Consider the following 12540-nt stretch of genomic DNA (forward strand, 5'->3'; position numbering starts at 1 on the left):
TATTCTTTAAAATGTGTATTATTGGTTTGAAAGACTGAGGGGCAGGACTTGGTTAAATCCATCTTAAGCCTAGAGATATGGACAAGTGGAGCTGCAGCCATTAATCCACGCTGTGTTCCTGCTTTTTGTTGTGATAATCCTATGGTTTGTTTGTTAAGCATGTAAAATATAGAACTAGAAGGGAAAAATAATGCTATGCTACACTTTCTCGGGAGTGTTCTCCACCAGCACCTTGATTAAGTCACCAAAAGCCTTGTGAGTTGGATAAGTGTTATACTGAATTAGCATCACCCTCAGCTGGTGGGGAGTCATCCCAAGGTTCAGGAACAACAGCTGTCTAATGGTGTATAGTGACACCACACACCAGGGTGGAAACCGAGGAAGCAATCCACATCCGACTGGAACTGCAGGGAGACCTGGGAGAGAATTTAATTATTTCTGTTGGAACTTCTTCAGAACATTGGCTCGGCACCCCAGTCTTGCAGAGCGCGGCGCGGAGACTTTAATGAACAGCAGTTGTGGAGGGGAGGTTTTCTTTTAGATACCACTGAAAGACAACAACTCAGCACACCTCAGCACCAAGCTGGAAAATGAATCCGGTGCTGGCTCAGAGGACAGTGCACGAACCAGAATTGTCAGCACTGTTCCTTGCAATAATGTGGGCTTCCTTGGAGGTGTCTCATCCAAGACTGACCTAACTTGATGCATTTTAGCTTGTGAGACAAGGGACAAGGCTCAAATGCAATATTCCTCTGGGGAGTGGTATTCTCCATTCATCTGCTTTTATGCAAAATGCAATGACATATTTAATGAGGGCTTCCACCTCCCCACACTAAGATGCTTATTATTTATAAGGAGCTGTTTAAATTTTCCAGATAAATATGTATTCAGAGTCTTTCCAAACTATATAATGTGCTCTATAGATCAGAGCACCTCCACTTAAAATTGTTTTTTAAAAACACGAGTTATAATTTGATAGACTGGAACAGCTCTATTGGTTTCAGAGATAGCTGGGCATTTATTTTCCACTATAAAGATCATAATATTTACCCAATGGACCAGAACAGCTCCTTCTTAGCCTTTACTCCCTCTGTTATGCCACAATTATTTAAATACAGATTCTGCTTGCATTAGTTATTTTGTACCCAATGGATGAGGATCACCTGGGTGAGTGAGTAAAAGAGGCAGGGGTTGTCTCATACAACCCATCATCTTCTGAAACTCTGGTTGCAGATCTAGAGATAATAGAAAGAGATTAAGAACCGATTGCTGTTTTTATTTATAATGCATCGTTCGGTTCTCCATCCAGTTCAGTGTGAGAGCAGGTTATTCAGCCATGAGTTCTGTGCATTGCAGGTGGGAGATATTTTAAATGCCTACATGCTGACAAGGTGAGTGGTTAGGTCATGATTTTGTTATATACATATAAGTGTGTGTATATACGAAAGCACAAGAATAATTTCTTATTATTATTACTTTCCTGCTTTATTTTTGTATGACCTCAGAAGGCAGGAGCATAAATCCATACTGCAGGCATATGCACTATTTTGTTATTTATTTTTGGAGAGCCAGCAGAGTGCTTGATACCATAAGGACTTCAGCAGAGGAGATACATGTTCAGAAGCACTTCCCAATGGTATAACTAGAAGGACTTCCAAGTGGTATAAAGTAGATGTTACTGCTGCAGTGGTTTCCTCATGTGTGGGCAGTGCTACCTTAGACTTTCAAAAACCTGGGGATTGATTTACCCACCAAGGAAAATTAGCAGCTGTCAGTGTCATCTGTGGGCATTGGCCTGGGGTTCCCTGATGTTAAACAGTGGCCATTTACATACATTTTACATGTCCTTTTATATCACTTAATTTATGTCCTTAATTCCCATATTTAAAAGAAACATTTTGTCTGCATCATATTCCCTTATTTTTCATCAGGCCTTATTCTTCCTCTCATTCCTTTTCATATTTTTGTTTCGTAATGAATTAATACAGAGAGTCAAATGTAGTCATTATGGAACTCAGAACAATACATATCCAAGCCATTTTAACTTGTGCTGAAAGATATGATCCATCAGGGAACACCCTTCTCTAATTTATTTTTCCAGACTTTGTGTCTCCCTAGGCCAGTATGTCCTCACAGTTCTCAATATGTAGCCAGAGAAGCAGAGGTAGACACCATATTTGGTGTGTATGGTTTTCTTTGTTTAAGAGGTTCACAAAAGGTGGTGCACGTTATGATTGTATTTTCACCTACACACGATGATGGCTGAATTTCTTTTTTTTCCACATTATATGTTTTATCCAGCTCTGTGATTCCTTTCTCTCACTGTCCCTTTCTTCAAAGAAAATGTCCTGTCAGCAAGTTCTCAGTCCTCTGCCATGTTCTGCTCGTGCCTCCCCATAGTCAGCTGGTTCAGTTCCAGCTCCACTACAGGCCTCCAAAAACACAAAATATTTTCTTTCTTCCAGAAAGCTAATTCTGATTTATATCCCAGATGAGCAATTCAAAATGCACATGAACAGTGAAACATACTTTGGGTTTTGAAGTTATGCTGAGTTACAAGAACTGAAATCTCCTGAAGTTCTGTGACTGTCTAGTGTGGGGTTTGAGCCAAAGGTGTTCTCTGAACTAAACTACTTAAACAAAATTTTTTTCTGATTGAAAAGGGAATGGATGAACGTCAAATGTCTGAGCTGCAGAGGTGTGCAGATAGTTACAGGGTGGTTACATGGTCACTCTGTCCATAGGCTGCTCATAAAAGGCAGTTCTGGCCTTAGTTACATACTCTTGCAATTTAATTCATATTTACAACCGGCATCTGGCCAGGTTAACCTGACTGAGAGCTACTGTCTTTTCTACCCCTCAGTAAGGTTGGTTTTCAGATTGTTCAGTGACCCGACCCTGCTGGGTGTGCATTCACACAACTGCCAGCACCCGGACAATGGGGATTTCAGGGACATGCAGCCCACAGTGAAGATGAAGATGAGACTGGCAGCAGCTTGGGCACCAGCAAAAAGCCTCTATCTGGGCTGTTTTAACCAGGACAGCACTACAGTCATGGAAGTTAGGCCCATCCATTAATGTCTGTCTAAAGAGGGTCATTGCAGGGTCTGTTGGAGGGATCTAATTAGAGGTCTGTTTTTTCTTTAAAAGTCCTTGCCTAGTATTTCCCTTACTTTTCCAAACACCCTGAAGTAGACAATACATCACAATGAGGTCAAAGCAGAGGAAAGGGGAAAAAAATGATTCCCAGCAGCCTCAGAACAATGACAGTTTTCATTTATTATCTAGAAGTCATGTGAGTTTTAAAGTCACCAATCATCATCAAGAAAAGAATGGAGGTAGATGCTTGACAAGGAAGATGTTGTCTGCAGCAGCATAATATTCAATTTACTGCCAAGGCTGCTGACTTCTGAAGCAATAGGAGGATAAGTGAAATAATTGATTTCTTACCTCAAAGGTAACATGGCATAGAATTACTCTAGCTATGTTCATTCTCTTTTTTTTAAGCAACTTTCCAGATTGTATTTTAGTCCTTGAAAAAGTAGAAGTTCTTAAGGCTGTCTTGGAGCCATACCATGGAAAAAAATCTTTCTTAGTATGTCAAGGTGCAAAGAAAAACCTGAAATACACGCCTACCAAAACCCAGGTTATATTGTCTACCTGACAATGCAAACAGCCTGCAACAAAATCTAAACTGCCCCTTTGCCGTTAATTGTATTCTGCCCTGAGAGCAGCGTGTTCTTGTTGAAGCTTTGGGTGGAGGCTCTTGCAGAATGAGCTGAGGGCATCGGATTTCCTTAACATGACCCTGCCCCATTCCTATGCCTATATATTGTCTATTTAGGGAAACATTCCACTGTCCTTGCTCATGCTGAGCAGCCCCGTAGATATAAATCATCCTGCTGTGGAAGCAGGCACAATTCAGCGTGACTAACGGACCCTTCTGTGCTGATGAACATTAATGGATGTGGCATCATACATCCTTGTAAGGATGAAATCAGTGGGACTGCTCACAGAGTAAAGTGCTACTCACTGTGAGTAAATGCAGCAACAAGTCACCTATGGATAAGTAAACTATTTGGGATAGGATCTGCCAAATGATAGAAAAGCACTTTACTGAGCTTAATTAAGTCTTAACTTATATGTTTATGTCAATAATCGTGCTTTGCTGTTGGAAAGAGCTGTAAGAATGGTAACCCGACAAAATACATAGGTACAATTGTATAATCTTACAGTGTGGGACTGTGTCTCTTGAAGTAATTCTCAAACATGTTCAATAAGGGGTGGTTTTTAATGCTCAGTAAGCGGTTAAATTTGACAAACTTAAATATTTTCCAAAACAATTTATATTTATTAATGGCTACTACAAAATCCATTTACCCATAATCAAGTGAAACTTGAAGGTGCTGCCTTTCTTAAGTGCCAACAGTCAACAATATTAAAGTAAATAGTGGAGGACATTCCAAGATAGTATTAACACAATTGATTTATTGATGATTGCACAATGGGAGGTTATCTTTTGTTAATTGACTCTGTAAATAAGCTCATAGACGTCTCAAGCGAAGAAAAAAAATCTATTGCTACCAGAAAGTCAACAGGGTGAGTTGCCTGTGCCACTCCATAAAGTGTCTACTCTGCTGTAAAACTCTGTGTGTTTGGGTAGTGGCTGAGAGGCATTTCTGGCACAAAACCCAGCAGGTGCTCGTGCAGACATGGTAGGGGACACTCAAAATGTTGTTAGCTTGGACTATCCTGGCTGTGAAGAAGACAAGCACGGAAAAAGGAAGGACTATCCTGGAGCTCACAGATACATTTGCAATCAAATGTCCAGATCTGATCTTACTTGTACTACTTGATTTTTCCAGGTGGTATATGGAAAGTCTGTTTCTTCACTCTGACCCATCTCTATCCCCTCAGACCTAAGGCCAAATCACTGCTGGATCATCCAATTTTTGCTGTTAGATACCTCTCCATAAAATGCTTTACACATGCTTAGGTCTTATTATTGCTTCCCTTTATAGTTCCTGATCTCCACCATATTCTCTTCTGGTTTGAGCAGGGCATTGCCCAAGTTGTGTAACACATTTGCCATCTCCTTTTTGCTGTTTCTTGCTTCTGTACATTTAAAGTGAATAGCAGGGACACTGCTTCCCTAGTGGCTATGGACTATCTTGTTCAATAATGTCTAGTCTTCTTGCCTCAGCAGCCCGGTGGAGACTTTTGGTAGTGACTAAGTAGCCTGATTTTTCTAACTTTTGTTTTCATTTTCCCCCAACAATATTTCTTTCTCTCTTTTTAATCCCTCTCTGTTCTTGTTCCCTCTAGTAATCTCATTCTCATCCTACTCTGACCCCATCTTGATATTGGGAAAGAGCCACAATCAGTCTGAATCTCCTACTTCACTTGGCATAAAACCCAAGCAGAAAAGTCCTTTTCTTCTAATTTAACAGCCCTGAAATGTGAGCAAACATAATTTGTACTTTTGGCAGACAACAGCAGTACATGGGTGGAACAGGAGCTCTGTGGCCACACAGCTACTGTGCAGGGACAACCCAGTAGAATATTTTTATTCCTGATTTGTGAATTGTCATGAGGTTTCAAAGAGACTGCCTTGTAGTCAGTGACCCTTATGAATCACCTGCACTGACTCATGTTCCTTTCCCTGTCCTATCAACAACCTCAGTATGCAAAAACCAAACAACCTCTACCACTTCTCCAGAAGAGCACCCAGGCTGTAGGAACAAAGGCCCTGCTGTTTCCTAATCTCAGAAACAATTAAGACATCAGATTAATAGAATCTTTAAATGCTTTGGCGGATGCAGGTGGAAAGCTCTCTATTTGCAGGACTATAAAGCCTATCAGTTCCCTTAACACTAAAGGGCACAAGGGAACATAAAGTATCAGGCTTGCTACAAGACCAAGCATGAAGTCTTGCACTAAAAAAAAAAAAATAACATGTGTCAGTTCTTGTACATCTTGCTTCTGAAACTTCTAGATGTCACTGAAGACCAAAATTTACCTCTGAGAGGACAGGGAATTCCCTTCCCTCATGAGATGTACTTTCCTTTTTTATCTCCTTCCCCTTGTTCCTCAACACAAAATTGCATTCAGTGCTTCACTTAATGACTGTAATGCCCTTGGTTAATAGGATTTCACTTCAATTCCTATCCTTCAGCTTGACACTGGAACTCGGTGTGCATCTAGTCTTAGCTGAGTATTTTAAAGTGCTGTCTGCATGGAAACAGCATGACAGTCGATTCTCCCAATATTCTGAGCAGTAATCCTTGGAATTACCCTGGATCAGGCAGAAGTGAAGATTTCATCTAGAGGACTCAGATTTCTCTGCTGGGATTGCAGCTCATGCAAAGATTAAAGGCCATAACCACAAAGATATTTAGGCACTTCAGTAGGAGTGAGATGCCTGGATACCTCTTGTGGGACTGGCCTTAGCCCCATTTAGCACACCTGCCTGACATCCAGGAATCAGAGCACTGACCCCCAAAACTGGTGGGAAATGTTGACTGATACCCTTTAAAACAGCTGCAGGATTTTTTGTGGGGACTTGAATATTCTGGACAGAAGCCCTGACTAAAGGGAAACCATTTTGGATCATTCAGTTGGGAGAGAGAGGTGAACTTTCTTTCCCACTCCCCATTTTTACAGTTCAGGAGAAGATTAATTTCTCATTTTTCTTTTCAATCATCTGATCTGTTGTGACCCCTCCTGTGCACTTTGTGACACCAAAGCACTTTTCCATTCTTCATTCCATTGCTTTGGGATCTATAAAAAGAGCGACAGTGTTGAGGGATTTCTGAACAGACTGTTTCGTTCCTGTCACTGTCCCAGGAGGATCAGAGTTGTGGAAGTTTAGAGTTAGGCTCATACTTCCCTCTATCCAAATACCTGGCTCAGAGATAATGGCCTTTGTTTAGGAGGTCTTAATATTCCTGAGGCAGTACCAGAGATGATGTGTTTTCCCATTGCCTCTCTCCCTCAAACTGTTTGATACACCCTTGCTCGTATTGGATTCAGTAATCCAAGCCATTCTCTGGAAGCATCAGTGACTCCCATTTACGTCTTTGCCACCTTTTCTAAGAATGTGTTCATTTCATTGATCCCATGTTTCAACGCAGCAGTTGTCCCTGCCATTATCCTTGACCTAATCATAGCATTTCAGGATCTGCGTGTCTCATGGTCACAGATGAGCACATGGACAGAAACTGCCTTACAGACCTACCCATATAGCTCGCTTTAGATCCACGGGAATGGTGTGTGAAATTCCTGCCAGGTCCAGTTTCTTCTGAGCAGCGAGGGCCAAGATAGTTGTACTTCATAATCTGCTGGAATGCTTCTTAGCTGGCTTGGCATAGCCAGTCCCACAGAGGGAAGAGGGGGGAGAGGATGTGCTCCAGCCCTAAGATCAGATGTCGGGCACAGGTGCTGGCAGTGGAGCAGCGCCGCAGCCCCCGGTATGAAATCGCAAGCTGGCCTCGTTCTACGGACCTTCTGAAAGCAGCCCAAGATTGTGTATCATGAGTTATGATGGCAATATAAAACGGAAAGCTTGACTGCATCTGTTAGTTAAAAATTGCTGTGAGAGCTTGGGAGGCTGCAAGCTCAGTATATTAGTGAAATCTCAAACAGGGTGGCTGCACTTTACCATCCTAATTAAACTCCCTCTTAGTTTTTGTTGCCCAGGTTAATTTTTATTTCCCCTTTTTCTCACAAGTTGACTCAGATTAGTGCCGTTGATGGAGACATCTATTCACCATGTAAGCTTTGAATCTGGATTTGTATCTTACTCTCTTCTTCAACTGTTGTAATGTCCTTCGATATGGAGCTGCTGTTTGCTGTCCCAGGGACCATATGTCTGGGGAAGAGATCTCCTCTCACAGTGAACAAAGTTTTAGTTGAATAGAGACGTGTTGAAGAAAAGTTGGTATTTTATTCTCAAATGAGCCAAGAGCATATGTAAATACTGGCCCAGCAAATCCAGTTTTGCACTTTTCAAGCCAACAAGGAGTTTTGCAGACAGGTACAGAGCATGTGTAATCTTTTACACCTTCATTTTTATAGATGTATATGATTTTTTTTTCTAGGGGTCATAGAGTTTCTGCTGTGTGTTATTTTCTCATCTTGTATCACAAGTGAATTATCTGGTCCTGTTCCCATGCAAATGAATGTTAGACATCTCCTTGGCTTCCAAAGGGCAATGTCAAACCTAAATGAGGGAGAGGTAGGATGGTGCTGGCACAAGGCACTCCTAGAAGCCTCTTGAGTGATCCAGGAAGCAGCATTCATAAGTGCTCCTCTTTCCTTTAAGACACTAATGAGTCAGTCCTTAATCACAAACGGCCTATGCAGAGCACTACCCTCCTGACACAAGGGCAAGCTTCACCTCTACAGACCTTTAAAATGAGCCCTCTAGGCTTTCCTTCTTTTACAGGAGATAGCTGACCCCAGTGACCTTGCTCCTCTCCAAATCATGAGCTCATCCTATAGATGTGAGGGTATATAGTATTCCTTTCACTTCCTGTCTTAAACCCTGGTCTTAGCCCTAGCACAGGCTGCCCAGGAGATGGCCGTGTGTCCCATCCCTCTTCCAGCACGGGTAATGATCCTGTCATGGGTGAAACAATACTTCTACATAGGTTGCACATAATTTTTTTGGGGGTCTGAAGCACTATGGGTCATTTTGATATAGAAAGGACTATATGAATGGAAGTCCTTATTATTAAATCAATAAATAATACCAAAGTTAGCTCCTTGCTGTTACACATGCTAATTTTCACCTTGGTTGCCACAAACACATCACGGTATGATTTTTCCATTGCCTTTATGCCCTTGATGGATGAACAAACTATCAAAAACGATTCTTGTAGAGATTTTTATGTTGGACAAATGTTTTCGGTGCAAGAGGGGCCTTGCAGAGTTGAAAAGGGAAACTTGCCTTCCTAATAACTCGTGGCTGTTGTGGCTACTATGCAAATCTCTTTATCCAATCAATCAGACATGAAATAAAATACACTGACCTGATGCTTGGCTAGCATGTAAATTCCAAGTCACATGAGGCTTGGGGAGTTACAGTGCAGAAGAAGGAGTTTTCATTCCCCATTTGTAAGATGATATCTGCTGGGCTCATTAAGCGAAAATATTTTGGGGCCTGTGTCTTGCAAGGTAAACTTGCTCTATTGTGCAGAAGAACATTCACTGAAATAGCTAACATGGATCATCTGATGACATTAGCTTCGTAAGTAATTTCCATGATGTCAAGGGTACACTGGAGATTAAAGGCGGATTAAGGCCTACTTGCACAGTCAAAGCAGCACAGTAAATTGACTTGACTTGGCAGGCTGCACCTAAAAGTTGGCAAGTTTTCACTGACTAATCATATAAAATCCAGGTTTGTGGTGTTAGTTGGACTACACTTTCACAGCGGCCAGGAAACGTTAAGCTTTCAAGGTGGGAGGTTTCAGGAGGAAAAGGGAGGGGAGACTGATGAGGAGACTTTTGCAATGTCAAGGTGCCAAAAGGTGCTAAGTAAAATAATGACCCAGTTTTACTGGAGAAGCCTCTGCCTTTCAGGAGCAAGCTGGTTGGATTTCTACCCAAAGGGCTTTTCCTCCAGCAACATTTATTTTTTCCCTCCCACTTGCTGTCACAAAATGCAATCTCCTCTTAAAGGATCAGACCCTGCACAGGAACTTCACTGAATAAAGATGAGTTTATATTTTAAAAAGGAAACAGCTGGATTGCAAAAGCAAGGGAGGTAGGCAGCTCTTGTTTCATTAGCTAAGGGAAACTCAGGGCCCCAGAGGAGAACAACTGGGAGAGCAGCCATGACAGAGAAAAAAAAAAAAAAAAAAGGAAACAGATTATAATAACTAAGGGAAACTCAGGGCCCCAGAGGAAAAAAACGGGGAGAGCAGCCATGAAAGAAAAAAAAAAAAAAAAAAGGAAACAGAAGATCATAAAGAACTAATAATGAAAAATGGAAAGTGAGAATGAGCCAAGAAAAACACACAATAAATAGATTTAAAAAAAATAAAAAGTTGTGGAGGGAATAGAAATGTAAAGCGATGAAACAGGAAAAGAGCAGGGCAGAGAGTATGGATTTTCTGGAAATAAAATAAATAATTCTGAGAATTCTCAAGAACTTGATGAAAACCTGGAAGCGTCTCATGACTGATCTTTTGATCTCCAAACTGGTGGCCCCTTCAATATGAAAAAGAAGGAGGAGCACCACATAAAATTGCCCAGTAATTTGTTTGCTGTTTCCGCTGGGAAAAACAGAGTGAATTTGGCTGGGCAAGAGAGTCCAGTCTCCATCCACGCTGATGAATTAGGGTCCTCTAAGAGCAGCTTATAAAAAAATGTATCTCATGATTGTTTAGAAGGATCCAGTCAACTGTTTATCTGTGCAGTAATCACTGGATGATGAGTTGGAGGTAACCTGGGTGTGGGACTGTGCACAGTGGGAGCCTCTGAATGGTTTCAGATGAAGAAAGAGTAGAGATTGAAGGAAGAGGGGGCTAAGAAATAAAACAGATACTAGTCTGTCCTTCGTCTTGAAATCTGTTCATTGTGATAAAATATATAAACATGGCCAGGACTTCATAGTCCAAGAGAGAACAGATTTTTTTTCAGCTGCCCTTCAATTAGATCCATAATAATCCTGAAGCTTTATATGGTTTACAGACGACACTTTGCCCAACAGAAATGGTGCTATTCTTTAAATTGTGCTGTGCTCATTAGGTTTTAATAGGAGCAGTTGTTTAAGGGGTGGGTGGGGGCGGGAGGGGGAATGCACTTGGTGATGCATAGTGGAATGTACATTAATCTTGTTAATGACAACACAGTTAATGGCTGGCAAAACATTACTTTTGAATTAACCTTTCTCTTGTGCAGGCTATACTTGAGAAACAGAGCCAGGACACTGAAGATACAAGGAAAGTGCATGAAGACAGGGATACAGGATTTCCTATGATTTTATGTTGTTCTTAATTAGGAAGCATATTGGCAGCAAATGCTAACATGTGTTGGGATGTTTAGCTGTAGCCAAATAAATGTTTTCTATTACAACTCTGAATTCTTTGCCTAGCCAGAGCCCATGCTGTTCTGTTCATGTCTTACAAAATCCCTTTATAAGTCATTTTGGGGGCCAATTTTCTGTTGGCTTATGCAGCACAGTTACTTTGAACATATGTACTCAGACTCCAGAAGGGTCGTTGTCCTCACTTTTTTTTTTTTTTTTAAATTCTAATATTTTTTTGAGTGATAAATGGGGAAGCCCTTCTTATGAAATGCTTCTGTAACCCAACTAAACAATAGCCTAATCTGAGCATGCTCATTTAAAGCTAAAAAACTAGAGAATGGATATAGCTGGTTTTCTCTGGTCACATGTTCACACATAGACTGAATGAAAAATCCATAATGAATTGTTTATCTGACATTTAATCTCTTTCTCCTGTTTATGAATGGTCTGCAAATACTCTGCTGGGTTTTTGGTTTAGTTTTTTTTTTTTTGGTTCTGTTTATAATTTCAAGTTATTAGTTAAATAATTTCTGATCCGGCTTGTAGGTTATTTGAGAACACTTTGCTATGAATATTCACAATTTATAACTCTAGTTACTTCACTGAGGTAAACAGAAAACCAGAGTCTGACTCAAGTGGTGCAAGTAATTTTTGTGCAAATGGAAATTTAGAGGTTTTCCTTTGCAAGTGTACTGCTACATTTGCTTTAATTATTATGTGATTTTTTTCTTAGTTGATCTCTAGGTAGGAAATCTGATTCGTGTCTCCCACCTCTGTGTTTGAGTCTTGTATGGTCAACTTATTCTGGTTGTGGTAGAAAATTTCTGAAACCCCTTGTTGCTAGAGGGGGAAAGAAGGTGCTTGGGGACAGCCTGTATTCTGGCATGTATGAAAGACAATGAACAATGGAGCTAAAAATATCTCCCAGCCATATAAGTATAGCAGTTGTTCTGTGCTGCTGCAAATATCAATTTATGGTGAAAAAGAAGGAAGAAAAGCTGCAGTATTTAATTACTTGTGAATGTGATTAGTTACTTGAAAACTTAAGGGCCATATCATATCAATATCCCTTAGCATAAAAAGAAACTTACTCTTAAGTTTCTTCTCAAATTGGACCCCATTAATCACTGTAAAAGTTTCAAGACCACTTGGCTGAAGAACTGGGATAACAGGAGGTTTTCAGGAGGTCATACTCTCTGACTGGCATTCCCGACCCTCTGTTGTCTCATTTTCCCATCTTCTGGCTTCACCCTGTTTGTGGTAACCTGGCTGTCTCTGGGCTGGGTTGCTGTTACCAGTTTGAAATCCTCCCTGGGCTCATGTTCCATTGGACTGGGATGTTCAGGAGAGCATGAAGGAGAGTGAAGTGGCACCAGCAGCTCAGCCCTGCCTTAGAGCTCAGCTTCAAAGAGAGGTAGGGCTGCTGCAGCGGGCTGGTTGTGAACCAGCAGAGATTATAGCTAGACCTTTGGAGTCCAGGCTGACATTTAATGGCTTGAGGCCTG

General features: G+C 41.0%; 1 long non-coding RNA gene across 1 annotated transcript; it reads left to right on the forward strand.

Moving 5' to 3' along the window:
- Nucleotides 1–7379: 7379 nt before the first annotated feature.
- Nucleotides 7380–10975, forward strand: LOC113947625. The gene is made up of 3 exons (XR_003527824.1): nt 7380–7469; nt 7730–7772; nt 10909–10975. It is a non-coding gene; the product is annotated as an uncharacterized LOC113947625 (long non-coding RNA).
- The last annotated feature ends 1565 nt before the right edge of the window (nt 10976–12540 follow it).

The sequence above is a fragment of the Corapipo altera genome, unplaced genomic scaffold (assembly GCF_003945725.1).
Source record: "Corapipo altera isolate COAL_440 unplaced genomic scaffold, ASM394572v1 50, whole genome shotgun sequence".
Classification (NCBI taxonomy): domain Eukaryota; kingdom Metazoa; phylum Chordata; class Aves; order Passeriformes; family Pipridae; genus Corapipo; species Corapipo altera.